At 33.6% G+C, this 14,053-nt stretch overlaps 1 protein-coding gene across 2 annotated transcripts in view; it reads right to left on the bottom strand.

Annotated features, from left to right (window-relative positions):
- The window catches only part of SLAIN2 (SLAIN motif family member 2), a 68,902-nt gene that overhangs the window by 7,114 nt on the left and 47,735 nt on the right, over positions 1–14,053 (bottom strand). The gene's annotated exons all lie outside the window — the stretch shown is intronic.

Raw genomic sequence — 14,053 nt, 5'->3', positions numbered from 1 at the left:
AGAGCCATAGTTGGGAATAATGGCTCTTGAATCAATCATGTCTTGGTTGCCAAAAACTGTTACAGTCTTCTCTGGTACAAACTGAATCTTGTCCACAAAAGATTTTTCTTTCTTTTTTTTTTTTTTTTACCTTACATAACCCACTTTACCCTTTCTATTGGTGACTATAAAAATGTTTTCTCAATTCCATTCTCTATAGTTCCACTTTTGTCTCCCTTGCCAGACCAATCTCTACCCAAGTTATTTCACCCTCTTCCTGAAGGCTCACTGGATAACTGGACGACTGAGGCTCTATGTCTCTAATTCCTCTAGCCACTACCTAAAGGTGGGGAGTGGACCTGTTCCTTCCAGTACCAACTCCAGAAAAGCCATCTTCAGTCCTAGCTTTTACCATAGTTGTAGCCTTTCAACCGAGATTTTTAGTGGGGACACAGGTTTCAGACAGTAAAACTTTATAATGTCCACTCTCCAACAATAATGTCCTCCTCTAAAGTTCAGAGGAGGATCATGAGTTCCAAAGAGTAATTTGTAAAAACCTGGGGAGATGGAGATGGAGATGGAGATGGATGGAAATGAGGTCAGATTAAGAGATGCAATAAGACACTGTGAACAACAATCTGGTGGATAGGGGATGACCGAGGAGTCCTAGGCTTCCTTCTTATGGTGACTGATATAAAGGATATGTTGAAATTAGGCAGATTATATTGATGAGACTGAGAGTGTTTCATTTCTACAAGACAGCCTTATAAATATTGGAAGATATCTATAAAGTTCTGAATATCTTACTCAAATCTTATCTTAAAAATAAGCTTTAAGAAAAGCATCTCTTTTTCTGGAGAAGATTTTGACCACTATTTTAACTATTAATAGTTATGCCAGGGAAACAGTTGTCTCCTGACATTTTTTAAAAATAAGAATCTTAGACTTAAAGAAGCTGGCAACCTGGAAAAGCCAGTGGGTATGACAGACCAAAAAAGTCTGCTGTCTCTGGCCAAGGACTAGGAAAGAAAACTTTTAGATAATAATTTTCTATTCCAGCCAAATACTACAGAAAAAACTGTGGCCCTAACTCCCACCCACGCCAGTCAAGATCAGTGGGAAGCCCAGACTTCTATCTTTGTGAGGCTTAACAAGGCACCATAACACCCTCTTCAGGGAGGAGTGAGAGAAGGCAGTAAATGAGGTACTCTCCCTCCTCCTTGTGTTGATGTCAGAGGAGGCTTAGTGGGCAGTCAGGACTTTCATGATTGCTTAGTGGTAACAAGACCACCTCTACCACAGGATGAGTGGAGACAATGTAGTGAGCCAGAATTCCTACCTCCTCTCAGCTGGCCCCTCCCCCTTGGGTATCAAGAGAGACTAAGTAGAGAACCTGGGCTTTTAGTCTATTCCAACTGAGCAGTAACAAAATGCCCCTGCCCCTCATCTACTAACTGTCTGAGTGGTATCAGAGAAAGGCTTATTAAGTAAGATCCAGAATCTCATAACATAATGCAAAAATGTCCAGATTTCAATAACAACTCATCATACCAAGAACCAGGAAGATCTTAAACTGAATGAAAAAAGATAACCAATAGAAGTTAACATCAAGGGATGTTAGAATTATTTGACAAAAATTTTAAAGTAGTCATCATAACACTGCTTAGTTAATTCTGAACACTTGAAACCTGCAAAAATAGAAAGTCTCAGCAAAAAAACAGACATAAAGAATCAAATGGAAAATTTAAAACTGAAAAATATGGTAACCAGAATAAAAAACTCAATAGATAGGCTCGAGAGCAAAATGGAGAGGACAAAGGAAGGAATCAGTGAACTAGAAGACAGAACAAAAGAAATTACCCAGTCTGAACAACAGAGAGAAAATGGACTGAAAAAAACCAAACCAAACCAAAACAAAACAAAAAAACAGAGCTTAAGGGACCCATGGGACTATAGCAAAAGACTTGATATTTGCATGTCATCGGAGTCCTGTGAGGAAAGGAGAAACAAGAGAGAGGACAAAGTGTATGCTGAGAAATAATGACTGACTCAATATCTGGCAAAGAATATACATACTGATTCGAGAAGCTTAGCAAACACCAAATAGGATAAATCCAAAGAAATTCATGTCAAGGCACATCATAGTCAAGCTCCTGAGAACTACAGACAAGAAAAACCTTGAAATAAGAGAAAGAAAAAACACCTAGTCTATAGGGGAAAAAGGGTTCTAACCATAGTGGATTTCTTATCATAACCCATACGGGCCAGAAGAAATTGGCAAGATATTTTTCACAAGAGGAAAAAAAGAAATGTCAAACCAGAGAAAATATCCTACAAGAATTAAGGGAAAATCAAAACTTTCTCAGACAAAAGAAAACCAAGAGAATTTGTTGCCAGCAAACCTACCCTAAAAGAATGGCTAAAGAAGTTCTCTCAACAGAAAGAAAGTGATAAAAAGGAGGACTTTGGAATATCAGAAAGGAAGAACTGGGTAAGCAAAAATATGGGCAAAAACAACAGACTCTTCCACTCCTTGAGTTTTCAAAATTATATGTAAAGGTTGAAGAAAAAATTATAACACTGAAGTGGCAGGAAATGTATGTAGAGAAAATATTTTAAAAAATTTTAAATGGGAAAGGATAAAGGGACAGGAAGGAAAGTAAAGTAAAGTAAAGTTTATATACTTGACTTGAACTGGTAAAATGATGATACCAATAAACTGATATGTATATATATACATGTGATACATTATCTATACATAATGTAATGCAACCACTATAATAACTATGCAAACATATACATTCAAAAACACTACAGATAAAACAGACTCTAAAGAATGTCTGAGTAATGCAGAGGAAGGAAGGAAATAGAAAGTAAGAGAAATGAGAAATAGAAAAAACCCCTAGAAAACAACAAATAACATGGTGACCTAAGCATATCTATAATTACATGAAATGTAAATGGTCTATCTACACCAATTATAAGACAGAGATTTGGCAGAGTGCATTAAAAAACATGACCTAACTTTATGCTGTCTACAAGAAACTCATTCGACTATAACAATATAGGGAGGTTGAAAGTAAAAGGATGTAAAAACATATATCATGCAAACAACACAAAAGGAAAGCATGAGAGTGGCTATATTAGCATCAGGTAATTAAAAAGAAAATTACCAAGAGCAAAGATAATACATAATGATAATAGAGTCAAACTACCAAGAAGACATGACCATCCTAAATGTGTATGTACTAAAGAAGACAGCTATAAATATATGAAGGAAAAACTTACAGCACTGAAAGGAGAAATCAACAAATTTACAATTATAGTTGGAGACTTCAATATCTGCCTCTCAACAACTGACAGAACTAGACAGAAAATCATCAAGAATATGGGAAAACTCAATATCACCATCAACCACAAGATCTAATTGACATTTATAGAACAGTCCACTCAATACACATTCTTTTCAAGTGCCCACAGAATATACACCAAGATAGATTATATCCTGGGCCATAAAGCAAACCTCAACAATTTAAAAATAACCAAAAGTATAAAAAATACTATCACTGATCATAGTACTATCAAACTAGAAGTCAACAATTAAAAGGTAACAGGAAAATGACTTGAAAAATAAACAATACGCTTTCTCGATGGAAATTAAAAAATACATGCCACTGAACAAAATATTAAAATATAAAATATCAAAATTTGTCAGTCATAATTAAGAAGAAAAAAAGTCTTAATAAGTTGTTGCTTCAAAAACCCAGAAAAAGTGAGTAAAATAAACTCAAAGCAAGCAGGAGGAAATAATAAAGAAATCTATTAAGCTGAATATAGAAAAATAGAGGAAAAAAACAATCAATGAAACAAAGAGCTGGTTCTTCCGAAAGGACCATAATATTGATTAGCTTGATGAAGAAAAAAAGAGAGAAAACACAAATTAGAAATATGAGTAATGAAGTGGGATATCAGTACAGACCCCGAAGAAATCAAAATGATCATAAGGAGTACATTCCTACAGACATTAATCTGACAATTTCGATAAAATGGACCAATTCCTCAAAATATACAAACTACCACAATTCATCTGATATGTAATAGATAAGTTGAACAGCCATATAATTATTAATGAAGTTGATTTTATAATTCAAAAGCCTGCCAAAAAAGAAATCCAGGCTCAGATGTTTCACTGGGAAATTCTACCAAATGCTTAATGAAGAATTAATACCAGAAAAATTAACATACTTTCTACTCTCTACCAGGAAACAGAAGAGAGAATGCATGTTGATTCATTTTATGAAGCTAGTATTACCTTGATATTAAAACAAAAAAAAAGGCAGCATTAAAGAAGAAAACTTCAGACCCAAATCTCTCATGAATACATATGTAAAACTCCTTAACAAAATGTTGGCAAATATAATTTACATATATATATGTAAATTACATACCATCATCAAGTAGGGTTTATTCCAGGATGCAAAGTTGGTTCAATATTTGAAAATCAATTAATGTAATCCACCACAAAACAGGCTAAAGAAGAAAAATCACATGATCGTATCTATTGATGCAAGAAAGCATCTGACAAAATTCGACACATTCATGATAACCATTCTTAGAAAAAAAAGAATGGAGGAACTTCAACTTGATAAAGAGTATCTACAAAAAAATCTACAGGTAATATTACACTTAATGATGAAAAAGTGAATGATTCCCTTTTAAGATCTGGAATGAGGCAATGACATATGCTCTCACTACTCTTATTCAACATAGTGTTGGAAGTTCTAGAAAGTGCAAAAAGGAAATAAAAGGCATATAGGTTATAAAGAAAGAAACTGTCTCCATGATTATTCACATAAAAAATCCCAAGGAATCTACAAACAACTTCTAGAAATTTTCACTTCAATAAAGTCATAGGCTGGAAGAGTAACATACAAAATTTGACTGTATATCTATATACCAGCAATAAATATATGGAAAACAAAACAAAAAAAGTAATGTCATTTGCACTGTCCTCACAAGAAGGAAATATTTAGTTGTAAATCTAATAAAAACAAATCTCAGCAAATATCATAAGGTCATTACGAAGATGAAATGAGTAATATGTGTGTAAATTGTTGGTAAAATGTAAACTACTACACAAATTGTAAGGCATATCATAGCCTAAGGAATATGGCACCTTTCAGCCTCCTGTAGCTGAGTTCTCCAGAAAGGTATTCAACAGTGCCACTCAGGACAGTCTCTTAGGCTGTCCTTATAAATTAACTAAAATATAGGGAGATTAAGTAAATTAGTCTCTATTGCTCAAATTAATTATGACAGGTTATAATTTCTTTTTAGTCATTTTGGATACCAAGAATTACACTTAAAACAAGGCATAAAATGGAGTGTTATCTGCTCTAGCAAGAATTAGAACTCTATTTATAAAACTGACATATAACTAAGAATGCTAACCTTGATATCTAAGTTAGGTCATCTCTAAAATGCAACAGTGGGTGATATGAGGACTTAGATTTTTAAAATATTCATTTTTGTCTTTTAATAAGCATTTGATAAAAACCACCAGTTTGTTTTCTAATTAAGTTTTAGCTAATTCAGCAAGTACTTACAAAACTCTAAAATGGAAAAACTGAGTAAATTATAAACTGTTTTTAGTTTGATAAATATTCACTGAATCTAAAATGTTTTCTAAATATATCCCACATGTATCTAGCAATACAAAAAGTAGATACTCCAAGTGGTTGTCTTCACAGTGGTGTGTCCAAACTATAAATTACATTGTGTAATTTTAAAAAATATGTAAATATCCAATAAATAGTTTGCAATAAAAAATACACATATCAAATATGACCCACCATGACTAATAAGGAGAATAACATTTATTAAAATACATATGCCATTCAATTATTTAAAAATAAAGAATAAGGACAAAAATACTCCCCTGTCGACTATCACCTACTATATTAAGTTACGTCTTCCCTGTTACTCAATGGTCTATGCACCATCAGTGACAGGTTACTGACATAATAAGGACTTAAAATAAGTTCTGATTATGAAAACCCACAGAGATGAAATAAATATAATTCTCTCATTATAAAGTTAAGAAATCCTTGTTAAATGAATTACTAGTGACGATTTACGCCAACCTTTTTTTCTCGACAGAAAAGGAAAACTGCCACAATCATAGAGATCAATTGAGCAGGAAAGTCAGGACTTGAACTCAAGTCTTCTAATTCCCAGATTGGTATTCTTTACCGGGAACTAAAAGAAAAACACCTCTGGGAGTAGAAATTAAAATGTTATTTTACATTTTAATTTTCGACTAGACTCAGAAAGTTTATTTGTAAGGCTACTATCCCAGGCAGATTTCTTAAGATATAACACCAAGGTATATTAAATTTGTAATGGCTGACAAGTAATTATAACAAAATTACAAGGCATAGAGAAGCCTTTGATTTCTTCTTCCATTAGTGTACATGACTCACCATTATTTTTGTAAGCATACAGTTATCAACAGAAAATTTATTAAACATAAGAAGCAGAAGTAACCCCTGGGAATAGGCTTCATTAATTTTTCTTCCATACATATGAAAAGACTGATAGATATAAATAAATATGCTCCCAGAAAACATTTGGAGCCTTATTCATAACAGGCAACAAGTGGAAATAACTCAAATGTCTACCAACTGATGAACAGATAAACAAAATTTGGTATACCTATACAATAGGTTATTATTTGGCAATAAAAAGGAGCAAAGTACTATTATATGCTATAATGTGATAAACTTTGGAAACATTATGCTAAGTGAAAGAAGCCAGTCACAAAGATCATACATTGTATGATTCCATTTATATGAAATGGCCAGCGTAGGCAAAGCCATAGAGACAGAAAGATTACTGGTTGTTGGTGGCTGGAAGGAGTGGGGAATGGGAAATGGCTGTTAATGGGCATAGTATTTCTTATGGAGATGATGAAACTCTCTAAAATCAAATGGTGCTAAGAGCTGCTCAATTCTATAAATATACTAAAGAACACTGAACTTGTATACTTTTAAAAGGGTGAATTTAAAAGTAGGGGAGAAGAATAGAGGCAAGAAATCTTAGAAAATAAGCAGCCATAGTTTTAAACAGTTTCCCAAAACAACAGAAGAGGAAGCTCTAGAGCCATAAAATTAGAAAATCTTAAATCAAGCTCTTTTTTTAAATGCTTAGAAAAACTAATTTCATGGAAAAATGAGCAATAGAAAAGGACTGAGGCCAAATCTCACATAAAGTTACTATAAGAGAAAACGAGAAAAGAAACAATAATATTTTGTTGAAGGTCATCGAGAAGCCATTACCATTAGTTGACCCATGAGCTGGAACCCAGGAAATAGGAGGCTCCTCACCCCGTCCCCTGTCCTTAGAATGTGCATTTTGCTTGCCTTTCCTGCTCCCAGGATCCAACCCTGAGGCAGAAATGTGGTATTGAGACTACAGGACAACCCAGTTTACGCCTTCTGAGTATGTGACTGACTCCAGTTAAGGCCTCTATATAAACTTTTAAGATGCTGGTAGGGAGGTGTGGAGGTCTACTCATCTTGCAGCCACCAGAAACCAGTCTTGTAAGTAAGTTCCCTTGCTTATTAAACCTATCACCTACCTATTTGGTGTGGTCTGCCTCTTTCTTTGGTCTACCCCTGCTCTCCACATAATGGCGCCAGTTTCAGAGAACAGCTGGGAAGCTCATGAGGAGGGTGCAAATTAACACACCTCTACTAATGGTAGAACCTTGCTAGAAATCATGTCACTGTGCACACATACAAAAAGGTGAAAACTATAAGAGTATTTCAATTCTAAACACAATTAAGAAAATGATACAAGACATGAAAGAACATCATAAATCAGGATGGGAAACACTAAAAAATGAGGCAAAGGAACACAGAAGAGAACTAGACGTAAAATAAATCATTTCAAAATAAAGTCTAAGGTAGGAGGAACACAAGAGTCACCACACAATAGATTATGCTTTAAGATAAACAATAAAAAGAAACTTTCGCGGACCAGGAATAAAGTGAGAAAGATGAACAACAGATATAGAAGACAGGCAAAGAACATCCAACATGTGTATAACTGGAGTCTCATAAAAAAAAGAAAACAAAGCAAGTGAAAACACAAAAAATGATAATTTTAAAAGAACTTGTCTGCAATTTAAGAATATCTGTAACTCCATATTGAAAGAACACATCATATATCTGGAGAAATGACCTCAGAATGACCAACACTAAGACATATTCTCATAAATTATTGAACTTTAAAGGAAAAGAAAACATCTTTTGGACATCCAGATAAAAAGACCACAAATGGCTGTAACGGAAACAGGCTATAACAGAAACAATTCTTTATTCCTGACAAAAATGGAATAACATATTTAAGATACTCAGAGAAAGAAAATGTGAGCCAAAGATTTCAAATCTAGCTAATGACTTTCAAATATAAAAACAAGCTGTCATCAACACGCAAAAATCGAGAAAATGGATACTTTTCCTATAACTCCTTCTTGGGGAATCAACTAGAAAATGAGCTTCAAACAAGAAAAATGACTAGTAAGACAATAACATACAGACTGGTGGTGTGCGTCAAATATAATTTAAATGCAGGGATAGAAAGGAAGGTGCATATAATAGTTATTTAATCTGACTATGTAGATAACTAAAAAAAGGAGCAAGCACATGCAAAATTTTATAAACTGTTTTTGGTAATCATATTATATGGTATTATGCTAGTGCTATCCCTAGATTTTGTGTATAATATGGGATAAAACAAATTACTAAATGATATCCTAATTCTATGTGTTGCTGAGAGATAGGATTGCTATAGCTGAGTGAAGGAGATAAAGATATAAGTTTAAAAAGGTTAAGTAATTACCCTCAAGCCCTGAAATCTGCATAGGAAGTATCGGCATGAACTCATTAAGGCATTCAATTTTAAAAAAATACATAAACACAAATCTGTATATATATTCATTAGCTCTAATAACAGAAGACCAAGCCCAGTAGCAATGAGCATAGATAAAAAATCAAGTTTTGGTTTTGAAATACCATTTCTAGGACCTTTTTGAGAAATGACTAAATCCAGGTCTATGGCAAAAAATGTACAAAAATGAGTGTATCCTGTCACAACAGTTAGCAAGAAGTTATCAAAGACCACTAGGGTTGTGTTAAAAAGACTTGAAAGCCAACTTGAAGAAGCTTCTACCAAAGTTGGGAAGATATCCAGGATGGGTTGAAACACATAAAAATGTTAAAATATATAATTCATAATGATATATACTTAAGAAAAATATTGGTCACCTTTGAAGGATGACAGGTTGACCATTTTTTATTTTGTAAACCAATAAATAAAGAGAAAAAACCAAGTATTTATCCTGAATTTTCTAATGAAACTGCTGCTGGGTGACCAAAGAATAAGAAAAGTTTTTCTTCACACAAGTATTTTGACAAATAAACAAAAAGTTAGAATTAGAATGACCCAATTCTGCAATACAGTAGTCACCCTGCCATCTGTGGTTTTGCTTCTAGGTTTCAGGTACCAGTGGTCCTAAAATACTAAATGAAAATTTCCAGAAATAATAATGGAAAATTCCAGAAATAAACAATTCATAAGTTTTAAGTGCACACCATTCTGAGTAGCATGATGAAATCTCATGCTGTCCCATCTGGGACATGAATCATCCCTTCGACCAGTTTATCCATGCTGTATATGCTACCTACCAGTTAGTTAGTATCTGTCTCAGTTATCATAACAGTTATCAGAGAGATAAAGACCACATTCACATAACTTTTATTACAGCATATTGTTATAACTTTTCTTTTATTATTAGCTATTATTGTTAATATCTTTCTGTGCCTAATTTATAAATTAAACTTTACAGAGGTATGTACGTATAGGAAAAAAACACTGTTACATATAGGGTTGCTACTATCCAAGGTTTCAGGCATCCACCGTGGGGCTCAGAACATATCCCCTGCAGATAAGGGGGACTACTGTACCTAACAAAGTAAGGATATAGGTATTAAGTATCAATGACTGCTAACAAAAAAAGAGGTAACCCCACTTAATGCATCTTTAGCTGAAGAAGCACCACCACCTATGAAGTTAATTTTGCCCAAAATAACAAAACTGAATCTAATTAAGCATCTAGATCCAACTATCAACTTACAGGAAATACAGAGAAACCTGCCAAATGACACAATGGAAAAGATACCAGCAAAATCCAGCTTGTGAGAATAGTCAGGACAAACAATCTGGTGGTTTCTTCAAATGAACAATAAGGAAGGGTTAAGACATTTAATCTTAATTATAAACTGAGAAATTTAATATAGTTTTATTATTTGGATGATAAAAATCATACAGAGAAGAAAGTGACTGCTATAAAAATTCAGAAGAATGACTACTCTTAGGAGAGAGAATTAAGAGTGGACTACATTTGGAAGTACAAAGGTGGAGTGTGTCTGAGGTAGCAAGTTCCAGTCTCTTGATATGGAGTAGATTGCCTTATAAGAATTCATTAAGCTCTCTATGTAATATGGCTTTTTGATTTTGTGTTATATTTTAAAATGCAGCTTAAAAAATATTTACAAATTAGAAATCCTTTTAAATTAATCAATCCTTAAGGTCTTAGACAAATGCATCAGAGTCTATGAAAAAACAAGTCTACAATCTCAAATTAGGAACAGAAATATTTTAACAAGGTTAATGTATAAGTTAAGGAAAAACTCAAGAGGATATGAAGAGCTATAGTTTTACTATTGTAAAAAAATGTTTCCTCTAATGGTAGCAGCATTTTGCCTTATCTATATAAACTTGGGGGCTAGGGAGGAATAAAAATATAATGAAGTTAATTGGAATTAGGTGATCTTTAAAGACCTTGAAGCTGTAACTTTAATATTCTAAAATGCAGTTAGTATTTAATCAGGAAAATCTAGGCACAAACTTCAGCAGAGAATTTTGATCTCGAACTTTCTCAGCAAAAGAAATTGATAGAGGTAGTCAAGGTTTAAGAGGGAAAAAGAATCTTGGAAAATCATAAAAGCCTTATCAAGCCTACGTGTAAATAAAATCTATTCAATTACCATTCCAACAATAGCAGGAAATGGTCTAACAGGAATTTCAGGGGGAGCATGTTCAGAGGGAGCACCAAGACCAGCCCCCTTCGCCTCCTCTCCTTTCCTATTTTCCCAATTTTACATAACAAAGTCATGGGAAGGGGAGCAATCCCTATCTTTTTAATTATCTAAAAATTGTATACAGCATAGGCTGGCTTTGCCTACAACTATAATAGAAAAATAAGTAAACAGGGGTTAGAACAGAGAAAATGAAAGGATATAATGAGTGTATCTTATTTATAACACAGATTGAATAAACACTTATTAGTTGATAGAAAAAGGAACACATACATTTTAAATTTTGGATCCAGGGTAATGACAAAATTCCTGGGTTCTCTATTTTCAGCTAGTCTGATATCAAACAGATTTTAAACTCATACCAATAAAGCCTCTTAGAAACACTGTTTATCTCACCTTGAGTATCTCAAAATACAGTGAATTAAAGCAGTATCAGACAATTATCATCACTAACTCCTCTTTAGTTGCCTCTTTCCTTCTAAATAAAAGTTTTTATATATTAATTTGTCGTGATCTCTACATTCACTTTTCCTAACTAGTCTTCATTTCCTCCTCCTGACTTGGTGTGCTCTCTGCTCTGTTTACCTTTTCACTGAGTTTCCAACAACTGGGAATAAATAATTTTTCTTTATCAAAGCAGTTTAAGCAGTCATATCTATGAAGTCTTAAAAACACACAATGGATTCTTTTCCTCAAAGAGAAGGATGGGCTAAAGAAACACAGAAACCTTGCAAGAAGAAAATATCTAGCCTTTCATGAGTTATTGGCATGATTGTGTTCAACTGACAAATGTTCATGGTGTGTTTCTTTGTGCCAGGCAACACAGTTCTTACTTTTCTTCCCATCTTTAAACTCCAGCTACTACTAAATGTAATTTAAATCAAAGTGACCATATTTCCAGTTGTTAAGAGAACCATCTTCCTCTTACCATAATTCTGTGAGCCCTTAAAATAATTACATCAGCTTTCTAAAAAATGTTATAGACTCATCCTCAGAATGGGACAATTGCTTTATGTGACAATTTACTATCTAGTCCATTTTTTCTCTACTGGACATGTTTAATGTGCCAAAGGCACCTGTGAACATGTGGCATCTGAATCCTGTCTGTCTCACATCCCTCCAAGAGCAGAGAATCCCACAGTCCAATGCAGACCCCTCTACCCTTCAGCCTAGATGAGGGAGAAACAAGAAAATCCATTTTGGCCTTGGATCTATGAAGTATTTGCCAATTCAGCTTTACCAGTAATTAAGTTAATATTTTAAGTCCTATTGTATTTTAAAAACCTAGTTCATTTTTCAATTGGTTCAGAACTTACAGTGTAAAATGATGACCCCTAAGCTATCATATTAACCAGAAAATAAGAGAGTCTGGATTAAATAAGAGATTAAACAAAATGAAACAAAACAGAACAAAACCAAAACCAAACGCACACATACAAACTGCTTTCCCTTTACTAAGTCAACCAGACAGCTAGAGTACCAGGAATTATGAGGCTGGGTCTTACTGACATGATGGAGTAAGGGCAGTTTGGTGGCTCAGAGTCACAGAAATAATGTAACCTCTCTAGGTGCAAAAAAAAAAAAATCAGCCAGAAGTTACAATTTTCTTAACCTAATAAACAGCAACATAAAATCTTTAAGCAAAACTTTTAAATTATTTAAACCTACCTGATCCCCCAAACATGATGCAGCTTTTGGGGCACACAACAAATACAATTTATATAAACTTAAAATCCTTTATTTTTTGATTATTGTATAGGAATCTCTTGCTCTGTTTCAGACACCACAATCCTTTCATGCTCATCTGTTTTTACCTACTTCCCACACTAGAAGTACTCAAAAATATCTAGAAGTCTCAAAAAAGAAGGCTAAGGTACTCAAATAATAACCATATAGGCCCTTTTCTATGATCCCTAATAAGTCACCTTCTCCATCAAAAGAATATAATCTATCCACTCTAATTTCTGACGATGGTACCAAAAGACATCTGTATTGGAGGCCTATGATCAACTTCTGACATTCAAAACACAGAGATCCACACATTACAGTTTCCTATTATCTATTCTCTTTCCTTCAGATTCTACTGTCTAAAACTATTTCTTTAAATTATACTTAATGCACTAAATCATTGCTAAAACATTTCATCAATGAATTTGGTAAAATATCCATTTCAGTACCTTTGTAACAATATTAACAACAAAATCTTTTTTTTTTTTTTTCCAACAAAGCAAATCTCAAATCTCCTCTTTCTAAATAATGGCCTTTAGTGCTTTATCTTCCCTATACACCTTTGTTATTTATTGAGTTCTGAAGCTATCAGGAAACTGTATGTCCCAGATAGGAGAAATATTTTTCCTTGTTGCCTATATTTCTTCCATCCCATCTCCTCCTAGTCTTCTATTCACTCTTACTGCTGCTGCTCTATCCGATCCCAAGGAATTTCTCCCAATTCTACTTCTTTCTAGCTGCCCATACATCCAATCTTTGGAACCAATACGATAGCTTTTGTGTCCAACTTTCATATATTTCTTCTAACTCTTAGATTTTACAAAAGCTACCACTCCATAAATATTCCAAACATTCTGAGTTAACCACAACTTGTGGTTTAATGTCAATAGACTTCTAATGTTAAAGCATTCCCATTTTATCCTGCAGAGAAGTAAATCTAAATCAAAGTCAGAAGAAAAACATTACATACAGAATGTCTGGCATTTGGTTCATTTTAAAGTATTTGTTTATCTAACATTAAGTTAAAAGATGACCTTTAGTTTTAAGTTGGTAAGAAAAATGATAAAATTCTCTAATATTAAATGCTATATATCATTTATTCCTTTCAGAAAAACATCCCAATACATACCTCTGTAGAAAATGAGCTTCTTCTGGATTTATCCAAGTAACAGAGAATGAATCAA

This window comes from Pteropus alecto, unplaced genomic scaffold (assembly GCF_000325575.1).
Source record: "Pteropus alecto unplaced genomic scaffold, ASM32557v1 scaffold57, whole genome shotgun sequence".
Taxonomy (NCBI): Eukaryota; Metazoa; Chordata; class Mammalia; order Chiroptera; family Pteropodidae; genus Pteropus; species Pteropus alecto.
This window is presented reverse-complemented; position numbering and strand designations above follow the sequence as displayed.